The sequence below is a fragment of the Thalassophryne amazonica genome, chromosome 16 (assembly GCF_902500255.1).
Source record: "Thalassophryne amazonica chromosome 16, fThaAma1.1, whole genome shotgun sequence".
Taxonomy (NCBI): Eukaryota; Metazoa; Chordata; class Actinopteri; order Batrachoidiformes; family Batrachoididae; genus Thalassophryne; species Thalassophryne amazonica.
Window position 1 is genome coordinate 26,798,302 of NC_047118.1, and position 17,700 is coordinate 26,816,001.

At 41.7% G+C, this 17,700-nt stretch overlaps 1 long non-coding RNA gene across 1 annotated transcript; it reads right to left on the reverse strand.

Annotated features, from left to right (window-relative positions):
- Positions 1–1,412: 1,412 nt before the first annotated feature.
- Positions 1,413–16,517, reverse strand: LOC117528143. The gene is made up of 3 exons (XR_004565683.1): positions 16,401–16,517; positions 6,039–6,047; positions 1,413–1,423 (listed from the first exon to the last, which is right to left on the reverse strand). It is a non-coding gene; the product is annotated as an uncharacterized LOC117528143 (long non-coding RNA).
- Between the last annotated feature and the right edge of the window lie 1,183 nt (positions 16,518–17,700).

Here is a 17,700-nt window from a genome sequence, read left to right on the forward strand (position 1 = left end):
TCGGTCGTGTTTATATGTGGGCAAGGATGCAGGGTTGGAGTCCATCGCAGCAGATCAAAGAAAACCCCGTCTTGTTAATATAAGATTTAAGTGAGGGTTCTCTGCCAAACGAGCGATGTTAGATGTTCGCGTGTGTCACCTGGAATTTGGCCGCCACCTGCCTTGAGAGGGTTCGATGGGCTCTCACAGAGCACACTCTGTCTTTCAGCTGCTGGTGTGTGCAAATAGTTGTAGCAACAGGTGTACGAGGCGTTAGAGGCAGGGACGATTTTACATGTTTTGCATTCCTGCTTCATGTGCACTTTATGCACAAATCGACCAAATTCGCACTATGTGTGAAGGGGCCCTTAATGTGGGAAGGTCGCTGCACGGTGACAAACGCATGGTCCTTGACAGATCCTTATCCTGGTCCAGTGGCTGTGAAAACATGGTGTGAGGACCTTCTGCAGCCTTCAGCTGCCTTCACAAACATCGCCAATCTGCTGTTGAGGACTTCTGTTTCACCAGAATCCTGTTTGCGGTCTCGTGTTCAGGGTTCCTGTTGGACCTTCATGGCTTCTGTAGCAGCCACGGGGAGCACAAGGTCCCACCGTATTTAACCCCAACAGGTAATCCCCTACTTGAGCCGTTCTCCAGGTGTCACATCAGGGACGAGGGGTTGGATTTGGACGCTCGTCTTTGCTTGTGTGGCTGTGAATGAAAATGAGCTTCCTTTGGTTTTGATGTCTGACAAACTGACAGAAATGTAGAAAAATCCCCATTTTTATGTTGAAGAAAGAAAATAAAAATCCATAATCCAGAGGTTCTCAAATCATCAGCAACTGCAGTAGAAGTGAAATAAAATCTGTTGGTGATTTTGGGCTGTAGCTGTCGATAAGATGAAGTGACTGAAAGACCCACTTCCACACAAATCCATGAAGATGGACAACTTCAGTAAATCACCTCTGCTACAAATCTCTTCTTCTCTCCTCTCACAATCAGCGGCTCAGCTCGCGCCTGTCCGCCGTAATCAGAGCTGCTTCAAAGCTCAGCCGGTGTGGATGTGCACGGGTGCACCAATGTCACAACATAAAAAACAACATCAACACATCTTCTGGTCTTCTCTGGTTCCACAGTGATCCCTGTGTTTCCGTCTCACATTGTGTCGGTGCAGACATTTGAATTTAATTTGTGTGTTTCAGGGAGGAGCCGTGATTTAGGAGACTATTGGAGGAGCCAGAGGAGAAAAAGCTGAGCTGAATTAATTGCGTTGCCTGAAATGTTTTGCTGCACCAACGTGTGCGTAGTAGAGAGATGAAAACCCAGAGAGAAGATTCATTAATTCTCACCTCCAGCTTATAAAACAGCACATGTTGAAGGCTTGAACTGTAGAGTGTGACAAAAAAAGCAAAAAAACTTCCAAAATAAATAAAGGACAACACTCCTGGTGCCATTAAAGATTTTGTAAAAACACAACTTTTAGTTTCTTTGAACTCAGAAACATCGAAAGACTCCTCGTTCTGCCACAGCACACAAACCTTTATCATGTCGGCTGTCCCACGTGAACGTGTCACGTCTCCGTCCATGTCACTCTGCCAGTATGACTGGAGATGCAACAGACAAAAGTTACAGTTTCTCCAGTCAGAGAGTCTGTAGTCAGGAGACAACTTAGTCCTCATCAGTGGCCCTTAAAGGGACTAAATGACTCTCACAGTCCAGCCTCAGTGCACCATGACCTACACAGAAATGCATGATGGCCATCCAGGGTAGCAGCTGTAGTCAGGTAGGGGTCAATCAAGGATTATACAGGGGTCAAAATTTAAAAATAGTCCACTCATATTTAAAAATACACCATATTATCTGTCTGATCATAAAGATTCCAAAAAGGTATAGTTTGGACTATCTGTGACTGAATGTTCTGGAGTTATGGGCTAAAAACAGCAAAGACTAGCGTGCCATGGTCGTAGACTGCAAACCTCCACCAGCGCTAGTTTCCAATTCCACAAATTTTTACCTTGGAAAAAACTTTCAAGGTCAAAGTCCTGTTAGAAGTGACTTTTCATAAAATAAAAAATAGTACAAAATATAGATCAAAAGGGTTTTTCAGTGTTAAAAAGAATCAAATATCCGCTAAATCCATAATACGGCTCAGATACAGATCAAACTTAGTCTGTTCATTCAGAACGCCAGTTTGCACCTCTTTCTCACAAATGAGGGTGATTGAGGCACTTTTGACTGAGGTATAATCCAAAATGTACACCAAATGGGCTTTTCAATATTAAATTCAAATGTCCACAAAATCCACAATCCAGATCAGATCCAGATCAAACTTTGTCAGTCGATGAAGGATACCAACCTACAAAACACTCAAATATGAAAGAATCTTGATGTCTTTGACAGAGATATGAATTTTTGGAAAAAATCATTCAATGTTAAAACTAGGGAAGCAGTGTTCTTCTAAAAGTTGGAATCCCGATAACTTTTAGTGTTCTGACTGCATCGATACAGAACTGAACTCTGCACTGGCCCAACCTCCGGACAACAACGGAGCCATGTTAGAACCAGATCTGTAACAAGATGCTAAAATTACGTAGGTCTGAATCGCTTTAACCTTTAATGTCAATGTTACATCACAGTTGGTGTCCAGTGGAACACACAGCAAAAAATGAGAGTTGAATTTAACTTGAAGTGTTATTAAAACACGTTGTTGGCTTGTATTAAAAAAAAATAACGGCAAGTAGAATCAAATTTAAAACTGAAGGCAGAGGTCTGCATGTGGATTCATTCTACCGTCGCAATGCCCAGAAAACACAATAAAAACAAACAAAAAACTAAAAATCATTAACAAGTGTGTATGTGTGTGTGTGTGTGTGTGTGTTTGTAGGAACAGACATATTTTAAAGTGTGAATCCCGCCCTTTTAAACTTGGGCTCCATTTTTAGCCTCCTCACCATGGTGGCGTTCTGTCTCAGTGTTGTGCGGATTTTGTCCCGACTGAAAATCGAGGTGACGTTGAAAAATCTGATATTCCATTTTAAAGATGACAGTAAATTTAAGATGTGTGTCTGATAATCCCACACTAAACAAACTTATGCACAGGTGTCTCTGGATCAATCCTGGATGTTGATATCCCAGGATACAATCAAGAGATGATTTTCCTCGTCTCTGAGGGATTTCCACGGCCTCCACATAAAGGTGGGCTAAAGACCCGGAGAAATCAGAAGATTTTGCTTGAAATGGCACATTTTGGAATCCGAAACATCTCCATGATTGCTTTGCTCACTGCCTGCTTTTAGACCATCCTCGCCTCAGACTCAGTCCCTCCCACTTTATAGCACCAGAAGCCAAGAGGAAACCTTATTGTAAAAAGTCTATTCCAAAGCTATTAGAGAGGCTGCATCCTGCACAGGAAAATCATTTTCCCTCCTCAGTAACTGCCTGTTCCTCTGGTGTCCTAATTTGTGCTGGGGGCTATAGCTTGTTTTCTCAGTATAATAGGCCATGCGGTGGCGTAATGGCCACGCGGCTGGACAGCCGGGTAGTTTCTTCTCTCATCCTTCACTCATTATTCCTCTTCTGGTATGTGTGAGGCCCTGGCTCAAATGGCTTCTGTGTGTCTTTGTCATTGTGGGAGTGAGGGATAGAGGGCAAACCTCCCGGGAAAACAGAATCTAGACCAAAAACTTCCTGTGCACTGGCCTCATAATTAAATTGCCAGATTAAACTCTCTCTTATTGTGGAGGATTTAATGAATATTCACTCGTCTCTGGATCGCCTGGGTGATGTGAGCTTTGCTTTAGTTATTACGGAGATGCCGTGGCCTTTTCTCTGTTCCTCTGCTCGCCGCACAATTAAGACCGCTGACGTTCGCCGCGCTGGACCGCACTGACACTTTGCATTCTTCCATTACAGGGGTTAAAGGCTGACAGCAGAATTTTAAAGTGGAAATATGAGACGTCGGTGTCGTTGAAACGGTAAAATATATGTGTGTGTGTATGTGTGTGTGTGTGTGTGTGTGTGTGCGTGCGTGTTCTGTCAGCACAGATCGGTGCTGCCCTCCTCCAGCCTGGGAAGTGGGTATAAAAGAATATTTGGAACCTCATGATCACATTAGCTACAAATGAGGGCAACAAGCAGTTAGTGTTAGTCTCTTGATGGGCGTGGCCAGCTCGCGGTTATTTAGCGTTAATGCACACGATGTTTAATGATGGATTATTCAGGAAAACCCAACACTGTCACTATGAACTTTTACTTCATGTTTGGCTGCTTACTGGAACTGAAGTTCTCTTGATTTGTTTCAGTCCAACATCTTTCACAGTAACATTCCTGTATTGATAGTTAGCATGCTAACATCTCCGTAGGATGTTTTGTAAATCATCTCAGAGGTGTTATCGGGTTACAAAAATAGAGTTTCTAGATTTAGAAGTCTTTATTTCTTGCTAACATTTACAAAATATATGAGGAAAAATGGCAAACATATTTGATTTATACAGAAATATGATGTTCCAGAGCATTTTCCGCCATCTTAGATTATTTATGTAGCGGGATGAAGGTCCCGGGTACTGATTGAAAAGACGTTCCCGCTAGCTTGGCGAATGGGGAATTCCCCTTTGGCTGACCTGCCTGGTAAAGGAACGTTCTTTAGTGCGAGCCGTCCGGGTTCGATCCCACTGCTGTCCCGGCCACAAAGGTCCTGCGGTCACAATCTGGCGTCACGAACAGGATGTGGGTAGTCACAGAACATGCTTAAATGCACCTGTGACTTCGGGACAAAGTCAAAAATGGTGGGGAGATATGTAGCGGGATGAAGGTCCCGGGTACTGATTGAAAAGACGTTCCCTCTAGCTTGCTAATGGGGAATTCCCCTTTGGCTGACCTGGTAGAGAAATGGTCTTTAGTGCGAGCCATCCGGGTTGGATCCCACCGCCGTCCCAGCCACAAAGGTCCTGCGGTCACATTTAGTTTGAGCAAGCAGCCATCTGACGTCACACCGTCTTTTTGCTCGGACTGGCAGTCGCTGTGCTGCGTCGCTCAGTGTTTGCATAAAATAGACTTCTGGTGTATTTTGGCTCCACCTAGCTGGTGGCAAAGTGATTGTTGTGTTTTGTCGCTGCAAAACACTCACTCTGATTGTAGCTAATGTGACCATTGGGGTGGTTCGTCCTTCAGGGTCGCCCACAGCTGAGGCAAATTCAACAAACGACTCATACATATGAGAACTTGTTTTAGCATAGACTTTTTATTTACTAATACGATCACTAATACTAATACTTTAAATGCTTTTACTAGAGCATGTAAAGGTTAATATGTTATAGATGTTTTCCTCTTTCATCAAAGCCGACCTTGACATCTTAAAGCACATCAAAAGAGGTGCAAATGATGGTCGAAGCAGCTGTAAACACACGAGAGCAGAGCAGCAGGATTACAAAGCTGAGTTCTGCACAAAATTGGTAGATGCACGTGATCGACAATCGCTCATACGTGAGTGAAAAACCTGATAACAAACACAAAGCCAACAGGTGCATCAGAGACGGCCGACGTTGAGTTTTCTCTGACGGACCTTTAAAATGACCCTGCAGTGACAGAGGAGTGAGTGTTTGTGGGACAGAGGCATCACTCTGACAGATGAATGTGTGCTACCGACAGAGAGAGAAGGAGGACAGGTGGAGGAGAGCCGGGATATTTTGGGACACTCCTTTCATGCCATTATGACTGTCATTTTGATGGTTAGGCATTCATTAGGCTTGTCCAGCCGCTGGCTCGAACCCTTCCACAGTGGCACTTAACAGGAAATGTGATTTTCAGTGTGTGAATATGATTAGACCGTGTGACAGACAGCGGAGGGCAGGACGCAAGGGCAGGTGAAGACAAACAGGGAGGAGGTCGTGCATAATGAGAAGAAGCACCAGCCTGTTGTTCTGCAAAAGAAAACATCGATGCTGACAGCAACAACATCTGAGGAGTGGAAGAAAGATGTGAAAAAAAGAAAATAGAAATTACATGGACCCAGCAACAACAGTGAGGAGGGAGTCCTGATGGATCAGCAGAGCACCCCCCACAGGAGACACCTGTCTGAGTCTGATATAACGAGCACCTGCAACATTTATTTGCAGGAAATCGTTGGATCTCCAATACATTGGTGGATATGAAAGATGACAGTGAGCTTATACATGAGTGTTATCTTGCAGGGGCGGAGTCTCTGACTTCTTCCCACTTAGTTCTGGCGCTCCATCATGGATGTGTTTGGAGTCTTTGTTGTTTCACACTGGCCAACGTGGAGTCATAGTGGAGCTTGGTGGACCTCATCACTGACTCAACATTTGAGGCGTCACGTGACATAGCTTATATGAACTTAACGTCTGTGACGGTGTCACTTGCTACTGGTGGTGCATCATCGAAACAGGTGTGACATATTTCTTTACGTTTCTTCACATTCCTTCACATTCTTTCACATTTCTTCACGTTTTTTCATGTTTATTTACATTTTTTCATGTTTCTTCACATTTCTTCATGTTTCTTCAAATTTCTAAACATTTATTCACATTTCTTCACATTTCTTTACATTTTTTCATGTTTCTTCACGTTACTTCACATCTCTAAACATTTCTTCACGTGTCTTCATGTTTCTTCACATTTCTTCACATTTCTAAATGTTTCTTCACATTTCTAAACATTTCTTCATGTTTCTTCACATTTCTAAACATTTCTTCATGTTTCTTCACATTTCTTCATGTTTCTTCACATTTCTAAACATTTCTTCATGTTTCTTCACATTTCTTCATGTTTCTTCACATTTCTTCACGTTTTTTCACATTTCTTCACGTTTCTAAACATTTCTTCACATTTCTAAACATTTCTTCACATTTCTTCACGTTTCTTCATGTTTCTTCACATTTCTAAATGTTTCTTCACATTTCTAAACATTTCTTCATGTTTCTTCACGTTTCTTCACATTTCTTCACGTTTCTTCACATTTCTTCACGTTTCTAAACATTTCTTCACGTTTCTTCACATTTCTTCACGTTTCTTCACATTTCTTCATGTTTCTTCACATTTCTTCATGTTTCTAAACATTTCTTCATGTTTCTTCACATTTCTTCATGTTTCTAAACATTTCCTCATGTTTCTTCACATTTCTTTACGTTTGTAAACATTTCTTCATGTTTCTTCATGCTCAAGAGAAACAGATGAGACCGTGCATCCAGTCACGCCTCCCATGTTGGCCAGCTGAGGCCGACGGAGGGGAAAGGAGCAGTAAAGCATACTAGTGGAGGTGACGTAGTGGTAGAGGAGCTCAGCTCTTGTGTCAAAGATTTTATGGTATAAGCATGTTGAAAATATTTCTGGGACCGCAATGGACATCTGCACTCCCTGACTGATATCAACCTGGTCGGTGCAACAAACAAGCTGAGCCCAGATTCTACAGTCACTGCCAGCATCACACCCATAACTCCTTCAGAGTTGTTATGAGTGTTTTGGTGGTTTCCATCACTCCACACAGATGCGCCATACAGGACCATACTGTTTGTAATTCTTAATGATTGACATCTTTGGTGACTTGGAGATCTTCACGATGTTTGCATCACTTGACTTGTCTGAAGAAAAATGGGCTATGAAAGTGATATTAACTGTAAAGCATTTCTATCACACTTTTCTGTCTGAAACAGATGCTCAAAGCACTTTAGTCATGACTTTCTCTCTCTCTGTCTCTCTCTGTCTCTCTCTCTCTGGTGTTTATGACCAGAGCTGGAATGCCTCACATATTTATTCCTTTCTGTCCCACAGTAGCCTGTGCTTAAGGTTCTTGAAGTGAAGCAATATCTCCACCTGGTGGATATTTTCCATTAGTGCAGTTCCAATGGAATTTCAGCAAGAGCTTTAATTTTCTATATATTAAAGGATAAATAATTTGTTCATTATATGCTACTATATATATATGTGTGTGTGTGTGTGTGTGTGTGTGTGTGTGTGTGTGTGTATATAAACACACAAACCTACGGTATCACCCGAATATGAAAGCTGCTGACGATTTTGGTCTCGTAGTCACACCTGTTCGCTTCACCTCCGTGAAGAAGTTGTTAACAGATGGTCCGTGTCAAGGATTTTATATAGTTCATGCTTATATTATCATTTATTTTATATAGTTCATGCTTATATTATCATTTATTTTATATAGTTCATGCTTATATTATCATTTATTTCCTTTTATGACTACGTGTACTTTTCCTCTTTGTGAGAAGAGGAGGTTTTAAAAAGAAAGACTTGTTGTCTGCATTTTTCATGATTGAGCAAACTATTTTTCATTTTGCATAAGTGCCTCATCCTGCTTTGGACGAGCCACAAGGCTCATGTCGCAGGAATCGAAGGTTCCAGCCGTCACCTTGCCTTGATATCTCCCTCTTGCAGACATGACTCATGTGTAACCTCTCCCTGACCGTCCTTGTTTGTTTTTTCTCATGTTGATGAACTAAATAAAAAGCTGGGCCAGAGGAGGGGATTTTAGGAGAGCTTTGGAGCTGAGCACTTACAAAGCTGCTTCTTGTTCTCCTCCTCTGCGCAGAGTATAAAATATATATATTTGTCTCTCTCTGACTGGTTTCTTTACAGTGTTTGTGCCTCTCATTTCTTTAAAAACAGGGTGCAAACCCAACAGTCCGCTCGTTAGCTGGTAAGTTTCCAATATGCGCATTTTTTCCAGTGCTGTTTAGACATTTCTGGAATATGTTCATGTCTGACTTGGTTTCTCTAATCGTGTTTTTAGCTTTCTGGTTTGCAACAAATGTGATACACGTTCTGGACCGATTATCATGGGAAATCAGCCAGTCAGCTCGTGCGTAGCGTCACAGTTATATGACAAAATAATTTATTGGTGTTTTGAGAAGACAGGGGCACTGCAGGAGCCTATCAGGTTTGAGCTAGGACTGGTGGCATTCTGGCCCCACCCCTGGATTCACCCTCACCACCTTCACCTTCGTGGTGGTCCGACATTGAAATTCTATCCAAATTCTCAAACGTTTACCGATCACTGGAACACACAGTGTTGCACAGATATTCTGTTAAAAGAGGGAGCCACTGCTCTGATGGCAGCTTAAAAAGTAAACTTTTTGTTAGGTTATAAATGAATTCCTTTCTGAAATATCACACAAATTAGTCATATTTACTTGTTTAAAACCAGGTTACTCTCTGCACTATCTGGCTTGTCCTTGTCACTGCAGTAAGCAACAAAAGTTTAAAATTTTAAATTTTTGATGGCAAGCACCATCGCGGTGTGCAGTTGCTGCCTTCGGAGCCGGAGGTGATGGAATTCTTTTGTCAACCTCACATGGAAAATAACTGAACATCCAGTTTTCTGTGTGCTGCTCAAAACTGACATGTTTCAAAGAACAACGGTATTTTGAAAGTCACTGAAGTCGTGTTATCCATCAATGGGAAGGTACCAGTTCCCCTCTAATAAATAGTGAAACACACCTCTCAAAATCTGTCCTTAACATGACAAGTTATGCTATCTGAAGGAAGAAAAGCCAGATCAGTCTCATGTCTGCTCGTTCACACTCTGGCGGTGTAATTCTCTCTGAATCAAAGTTTCATATTCACAGGAAACAATATGCTCACTGTTGCCTTTTGTTGCATATCTGACGCTGTGGATTTATATCATATCATATCATCTCCACACAGCAGTGCCTTAAAGAAAACCCCAAGTTAGAGAGTCGAATGTTCCCACATAAATCACACAGTGTGAAGAGTGGAAACGGCTCGGGCAAAGTTGAGCGACTATGGTGAAGATTGAAGAAAATAAATCATTTATCTCCTCTTACTGCACCGTTGGGTGGCATGCTGGTGAAACAGTGGAGGTAGGGCTGGGAACACTTTCTCACCGAGAACAAAATCAATCAATCAATCAATCAATCAATTTTTTTATATAGCACCAAATCACAACAAACAGTTGCCCCAAGGCGCTTTATATTGTAAGGCAAGGCCATACAATAATTATGTAAAACCCCAACGGTCAAAACGACCCCCTGTGAGCAAGCACTTGGCTACAGTGGGAAGGAAAAACTCCCTTTTAACAGGAAGAAACCTCCAGCAGAACCAGGCTCAGGGAGGGGCAGTCTTCTGCTGGGACTGGTTGGGGCTGAGGGAGAGAACCAGGAAAAAGACATGCTGTGGAGGGGAGCAGAGATCGATCACTAATGATTAAATGCAGAGTGGTGCATACAGAGCAAAAAGAGAAAGAAACAGTGCATCATGGGAACCCCCCAGCAGTCTACGTCTATAGCAGCATAACTAAGGGATGGTTCAGGGTCACCTGATCCAGCCCTAACTATAAGCTTTAGCAAAAAGGAAAGTTTTAAGCCTAAGCTTAAAAGTAGAGAGGGTGTCTGTCTCCCTGATCTGAATTGGGAGCTGGTTCCACAGGAGAGGTGCCTGAAAGCTGAAGGCTCTGCCTCCCATTCTACTCTTACAAACCCTAGGACTGCAGGCTTACTTGTAGTAAGCCTGCAGTCTGAGAGCAAAGCGCTCTATTGGGGTGATATGGTACTACGAGGTCCCTAAGATAAGATGGGACCTGATTATTCAAAACCTTATAAGTAAGAAGAAGAATTTTAAATTCTATTCTAGAATTAACAGGAAGCCAATGAAGAGAGGCCAATATGGGTGAGATATGCTCTCTCCTTCTAGTCCCCGTCAGTACTCTAGCTGCAGCATTTTGAATTAACTGAAGGCTTTTTAGGGAACTTTTAGGACAACCTGATAATAATGAATTACAATAGTCCAGCCTAGAGGAAATAAATGCATGAATTAGTTTTTCAGCATTATATATTATATATATATATATATATTATATTATATATTATATATTTGTTTAATATGCGCTTTGAATGACATATCCTGATCAAAAATGACTCCAAGATTTCTCACAGTATTACTAGAGGTCAGGGTAATGCCATCCAGAGTAATGATCTGGTTAGACACCATGTTTCTAAGATTTGTGGGGCCAAGTACAATAACTTCAGTTTTATCTGAGTTTAAAAGCAGGAAATTAGAGGTCATCCATGTCTTTATGTCTGTAAGACAATCCTGCAGTTTAGCTAATTGGTGTGTGTCCTCTGGCTTCATGGATAGATAAAGCTGGGTATCATCTGCGTAACAATGAAAATTTAAGCAATACCGTCTAATAATACTGCCTAAGGGAAGCATGTATAAAGTGAATAAAATTGGTCCTAGCACAGAACCTTGTGGAACTCCATAATTAACTTTAGTCTGTGAAGAAGATTCCCCATTTACATGAACAAATTGTAATCTATTAGACAAATATGATTCAAACCACAGCAGCGCATTGCCTTTAATACCTATGGCATGCTCTAATCTCTGTAATAAAATTTTATGGTCAACAGTATCAAAAGCAGCACTGAGGTCTAACAGAACAAGCACAGAGATGAGTCCACTGTCCGAGGCCATAAGAAGATCATTTGTAACCTTCACTAATGCTGTTTCTGTACTATGATGAATTCTAAAACCTGACTGAAACTCTTCAAATAGACCATTCCTCTGCAGATGATCAGTTAGCTGTTTTACAACTACCCTTTCAAGAATTTTTGAGAGAAAAGGAAGGTTGGAGATTGGCCTATAATTAGCTAAGATAGCTGGGTCAAGTGATGGCTTTTTAAGTAATGGTTTAATTACTGCCACCTTAAAAGCCTGTGGTACATAGCCAACTAACAAAGATAGATTGATCATATTTAAGATCAAAGCATTAAATAATGGTAGTAATGCAGTAAAAGAACTGCAGTCTGTGTGTGGCACTGATACTTAAGGCGCAACGCTTGGTGTGCACTGCTACTCTAATTATGGTTATGAGCAATGTTCCCTCTAATTTTTCATGTGCCTGGACATACATACAAGCTCCCTGAGTACACTGAGGCCCACTGTGAGCAATACCAGGTGTGCACGCTGTGGCCACACACCACTATCACACCCGTTCAATTCCTGGGATCAAAGCAAGTTACATGGTTAAAAGAATCAAAGTACAGCAGCAATTTCCATTAGTTTACTTTTAATATAAGTGATTTGGCCCACTTAACGTGAAAAAGACAAAAATTTTGTTTGTGAGATGTGTAGTATGTTATATGTGAGAGTCCTGCTTTTGCCTGGTTGTGAGTCCAGTTGTGGCCTGGTTGTGGGTCCACTTGTTGTCTGGGTGTGGGTAGTTGTGTGCTGTAGCTGGTAATACAGTGTAAATTCCTGTCTGTAAAATATCTAATTACACAGTGTTTTTATTAGTATTTCTACCCATAATTTTCTAGTAGTAACAGCATTTAATGATATATATATATATATATATATATATATATATATATATATATATATATATATATATATATATATATATATATATATATATATAAGTAACCTTGAAAGGTCAACCTCAACACTATAACTGTTTAATGACTCAGTCACACTTGAGTAAAAACAGGACGGCAAAGGTGTTGCTAGTGGCGACCGACTGCAAGGAGTTGCAGCGACCGGTTGTGTGGAGGTTCAGCGTGCAGCACCCCAAAGCCTCTGTGTGACCACATTGTATCACAATGTGGTTTGTCTGGTGGGAGGAACCCTGCCCCCAAATGACTATGGTCCACTGCGGACTGAGTGCATGCACTGTCAGATTGGTAGAGGTTCTCTTTCTAAATGCAGATACTTTGCCCACACATTGCAGTCAGTTGGAGTTTGTGACCAGCTGTTATCTGACCCTACTATTACACATAAATCATCCACCCGCCATCCACCTGATCATCATCACAATTATTCAAAAACACGGTCACAGATATAGTCAAACACTGAGTTATTTCAGTGTCAAGTTCATGGTGGGACGATGTAGTTTCATTAGCTTGGAGGTGCGGAGATCTTACTCACAATCATTGTGATTAGGGCAAAAAGAAACGGACAGCTCCAGTCCTGAATTTCAGAAGACGTGTGGATTATGTCTTTGTTTATTTTTACTCTGCATACAGATCTGTGGACTATTTTGTGAGCAGCAACACAGGTGAGCCAAAGGCGCAGTGTGTTTTACAAATGTGCCTTTTTATGCACCTCCATGCCAGACATAAACAGCAGAAAACTCCTTTTACACAGGTGCTTGCATTCACAGAATATTAATATAGCCTTAGGTGATTTCTATGGACTGTTTTACACTCAACTGGATGTGTGAAGTCCATATGGCGTGTTTAGAATATTGCAAAAATACTCAGGATTTCACACACCTCCCCATATAAAGCATGTCCCACCCAAATTAATTATATAAAAAGGGACCAAATTTGTTCATATTGGTGATAAGATTATGATTCATTATTTGAATATGAATAAAATTACACTGGTCAAAAAAATAAAAAATAAAATAATAATAACAAAATAAAAAATAAATTCTTGCATGGACTACTTTGGGGTGATTTTGAGGTGCTGAATCCGAATCTGAGCTCATATTTTCTTCTATCACATCATGTTTTTTGCAATTTGTATGTTCCATATTGATTACGCAAAAGTTGTTCATTTACTCACGAGTTTGACACCACTAATCGCACAAAACCAGCTTCAAAAGCATAGTTTTTAAACCAGGTTCACAAAATGTGAACAAAGAGCTGTAATGTCATTCATGGCACTGAAGAGGTGTGTGAGACTGCAGCTTTGGCTTCAATGCTTGATATGAGAAATATGTTTTCATATTTCAAAATTTCGTGATGTGATTGCCAAAAACTAACACCAGATTCAGATTCAACACCCCTCAAATGACCCAAAATCAGTTCTCAATGTCCATGCAAGAAAAATTGTGTCAACCAGTGTTATAGTGGTGTCAAAATGCATCAATTTTATGATTTAAATTGTAAAAGATTGAAAGAACATATGCCTTTAAAGATCAACAAGCTCAATGCAGCACATACGCCCCTGGAAAGGCAGTATGTGCACATAAGTGCATTTATTGTCATAATAAAATTGAAATGGTTTGAATAAAGACTGCTGTCACGTTGTAAAGAGCGTTTCTGATAACAGCAAAGTGCCTGCTGACAGAAAGCGAAAGAAAAAGAGACTTTTTTTGGTAGTCTGTAGCCATTGTATATTTGGAAGACATTAAATTTACCTCTGAGAATCTACAGTAACTTCCAGATTATGAACTTCAACATGCAGTTTTCATTCAACATAAAATTCTTGTCCTCTCTAACCTCTTGGTTCATTGTTGAACATAACGGCCAGTCAGCAGCTTCCTTTCTGCACTAATTTCCCTTGGATATATCAGAGGGATCAGGAGGTACTGCAGATTCATGGTTCCCCAGACGGGCGGTGACCAATCTGATTCAGCAGATAAGAGCTGCGTATGAGCTCTCATCAACTGGCAAGGTGACTTGATTTATTACCTAGATTCTCTGGTTAACTTCATAAGGCACGCTGTCAGAGCACGAGGGAGCAGGAGGAGGAGCGCCGAGACATAGCTGTGCTGGTGACAATAAGCGCCGGTATGGAAAGGAACAAAGAGCTGGGAGGAAAAACTGAGCAAAGAAACTACAGGAAAAAAGTGATACTGAAAAAAATTCAAAGACTCTCCCCTGTCCCCTCTGGGTCAGGGGAGAGTTACTGCCCTAAGTACAGGTGTTTAAGTATTTTTGGGTCTTGTTCATGAGTGGGGTAAATTGAAGTGGAAGATCAACAGATGGAATGGGGCAATGTCTGAAATTTTCAAGAAATTGTACTGGTCTGTCGTGGTAAAGAAGGAGGTGAGCCGATGTCATGGTTTGGCCCTGTCCTGGCTCTTGTTTTGATTTTACCCTCCTTCTGTGATCCTGCCCTGTGATTTTCTGTGTGGTTGTTTTCTGCCTGTTACCTCTTCATTGCTGCCTGCCTATGAGTGTACCGAACCACGCCTTGCTAACAGATAAAGACTTCCACCATCTCTGCCTGTGGGTCTGCATTTGTGTCCTCCACCCTCTGTGGTACATGCCACGAATCCTGACAGCCAGAAGGTGAGACTCTCAATTTTCCAGTCAATTTCAATTCAATTTATTTAAATTTATTTCATTGATATAGCACCAAATCATAACAAAGTTGCCTCAAGGCGCTTCACACAAGTAAGGTCTGACCTTACCAACCCCCAGAGCAAGAACACAGGTGAAAGTGGTAAGAAAAAAACTCCCTCTGATGATTTGAGGAAGAAACCTCAAGCAGACCAGACTCAAAGGGGTGACCATCTGCTTGTGACATGCTACCGACACAACTGTCAATACAAATATACAGGAAATTTTGGGAGCCCAAGCTGGTGCACAGGACAGGAGGCCTGCAGAAGAAGGCACCCACTCCTACTTCTGGATGGAGCTGCACCTCAAACAGAGAGAAAAGACAGAATCAGACGTAAGAAAGACAACAAATACAGTGTAATTTGTCAGCCTTAAGCAACAAGAAAAATAGAAGAATTAAAAGAGTAAAAAGCATAGTAAAATACTATGCCAGTATGCTAGCCATCTGAAAGGGAAAATAAGTGCCTCTTAAGTCTGGACTTGAACGTCTCTCCAGAATCTGACTGTTTGATGCAGGGAGATCATTCCACAGAACAGGGGCACGATAAGAGAAAGCTCTGTGACCTGCAGACTTTTTATTCAGTCTAGGGACACAAAGTAATCCTGCACCCTGAGAATGCAAAGCCTGCAGCGGTACGTAGGGTTTAATTAGGTCAGCTAGGTAGGGAGGTGCCAGTCCATGAACAATTTTATAGGTTAGTAGCAGAACCTTAAAATCTGATCTCACTGGGACAGGAAGCCGGTGAGGAGACGCCAAAATGGGTGTAAATGTGGTCAAACTTTCTACTTCCTGTCAAAAGTCTGGCGGCACCATTTTAAACCAGTTGGATACCCCTAATGCTGGATTGTGGTAAACCAGAAAATAGAACATTGCAGTAGTCCAATCTAGAAGAGACAAATGCATGAATCAGGGTCTCAGCATCAGCCATAGACAGGATGGGACGAATCTTCACCATATTTCACAGGTGGAAGAAAGCAGTCCTCATAATAGCTGTAATGTGGAGGTCAAAGGACAATGTAGGATCAAAGATTCCCCCAAGGTTCCTCACTTTGTACGCTTTAATTTACACTTTTATCCTCACTTATGGTCATGAATTTGGGTAATGACTAAAAGAATAAGGTTGTGGATACAAGCAGTGGAAATAAGATTCCTTTATTAGGTATCTGGGCTTACACTCGCGACAGGGTGAGTAGCTCCATTATCTGTGTGGAACTTGGAGTAGAGCCACTGCTTCTTTGCATTGAAAGGTATCAGTTGAGGGGGTTCAGGCATCTAGTGAGGATGATCCCTGGTTGTCTCCCTAAAGAGGTCTTTCAGGCACGTCCAACTGGGAGGAGTCCACGTGAAGTCCCTAGACACACTGGAGAGGTTATATTTCAAAGCAGGCTTGTGAACGCCTAGGGATCCCCCGGGAAGTGTTACAGGACTTGACTGAGGATAGAGAATTGTTGTGTGAGCTGCTTGCTCTGCTGCCATTATGACCCGCACCCGGATAAGTGGCTGAAAATGAATGAATGAATGAATGAATGAATGGTTTACCATCTGCATGGTGATCAGCTACTGGTTGTGGATGTACTCCCACATTCCATTCAGATTGCCAGTGAGACGATGATCACTCTTATCTACACCACTAGTATTGGCGTACCAAAAGTAGCAAGGCAACTGGATGCTGGAACTAGGATCCATCAAACTGTAGCTCCCAGTATTTTTTTTTTTTCAAAATCAAGCAGCATGTAAGCTGCTTTGCTTGATATCAGAACCCTGGGGACCAATTGAGTCCTTGCCATCTGTTACTAAAGCTGAGTAAATAGTCTTCCTCACTGAGTCTTCACTCAGTGCAGTTGAAGCATTCAGGGAGACAACAGGCACAACACAATCAGAGCACTAACATCTGAGGCTGGTTTAATATGTTCATTAACTGGAATGATCTATGACACCATTAGAAGGAGCCAGTCCACCACAGAAACTGCCATTCCTTTGGTATGCTGGATGAAAGGTAGTAGTATCCGCCTGCCGGGTCTAACGTGCGGTAGAGACCATAGCCAGTTCAATCCACACCTTTTCAGGCATCCTTGAAAGCAGTGGAATTTGGTCATATTTGCCAAGCGTACCAGTGGTCCAGGAGCCCATTTGCCTGGTTTTGCACTGGATACTGCAGTGCAGTGAACAGTCCCTCCAGAGACAGGACAGGAATGGATGAGGATCCAAACCATTTCCACTTTCATGACATGTCGTCTTCCAAGAGAAAGCTACAGCAGAATTACTCCCACTGACTGCAGAAGCAAAAGATTTCATTTTCTGGTGTCTAGTTTTGCAAGAGATGTTCAGTATAGCTGGAGTGCCAGTTCTACCACCAAACCTCAGAATAAATTATCTAAAGGCTGGAGTCCCACCTGTAGTCCCAGACGTGGGTTAACGTTGTACCCCAATAAAAGGAAGCAGTAAATATGGGCAGTCATGCCACAACTGTAGAATTGATTTCCTGCTCTTCATTTTTCATAGAAGAGCAAAGATGAATTATTCAGATAGTTCACACCTTTCAGTGAAAGGTTGACCTTTATGGAGAACTTCACCTGCACTTTTTTAGACTGATAGAAATATAAAGCCTTCACACACGGTGAAGACGTGTCTTCAGAATGGAAGATTCCAAATGATAAATTC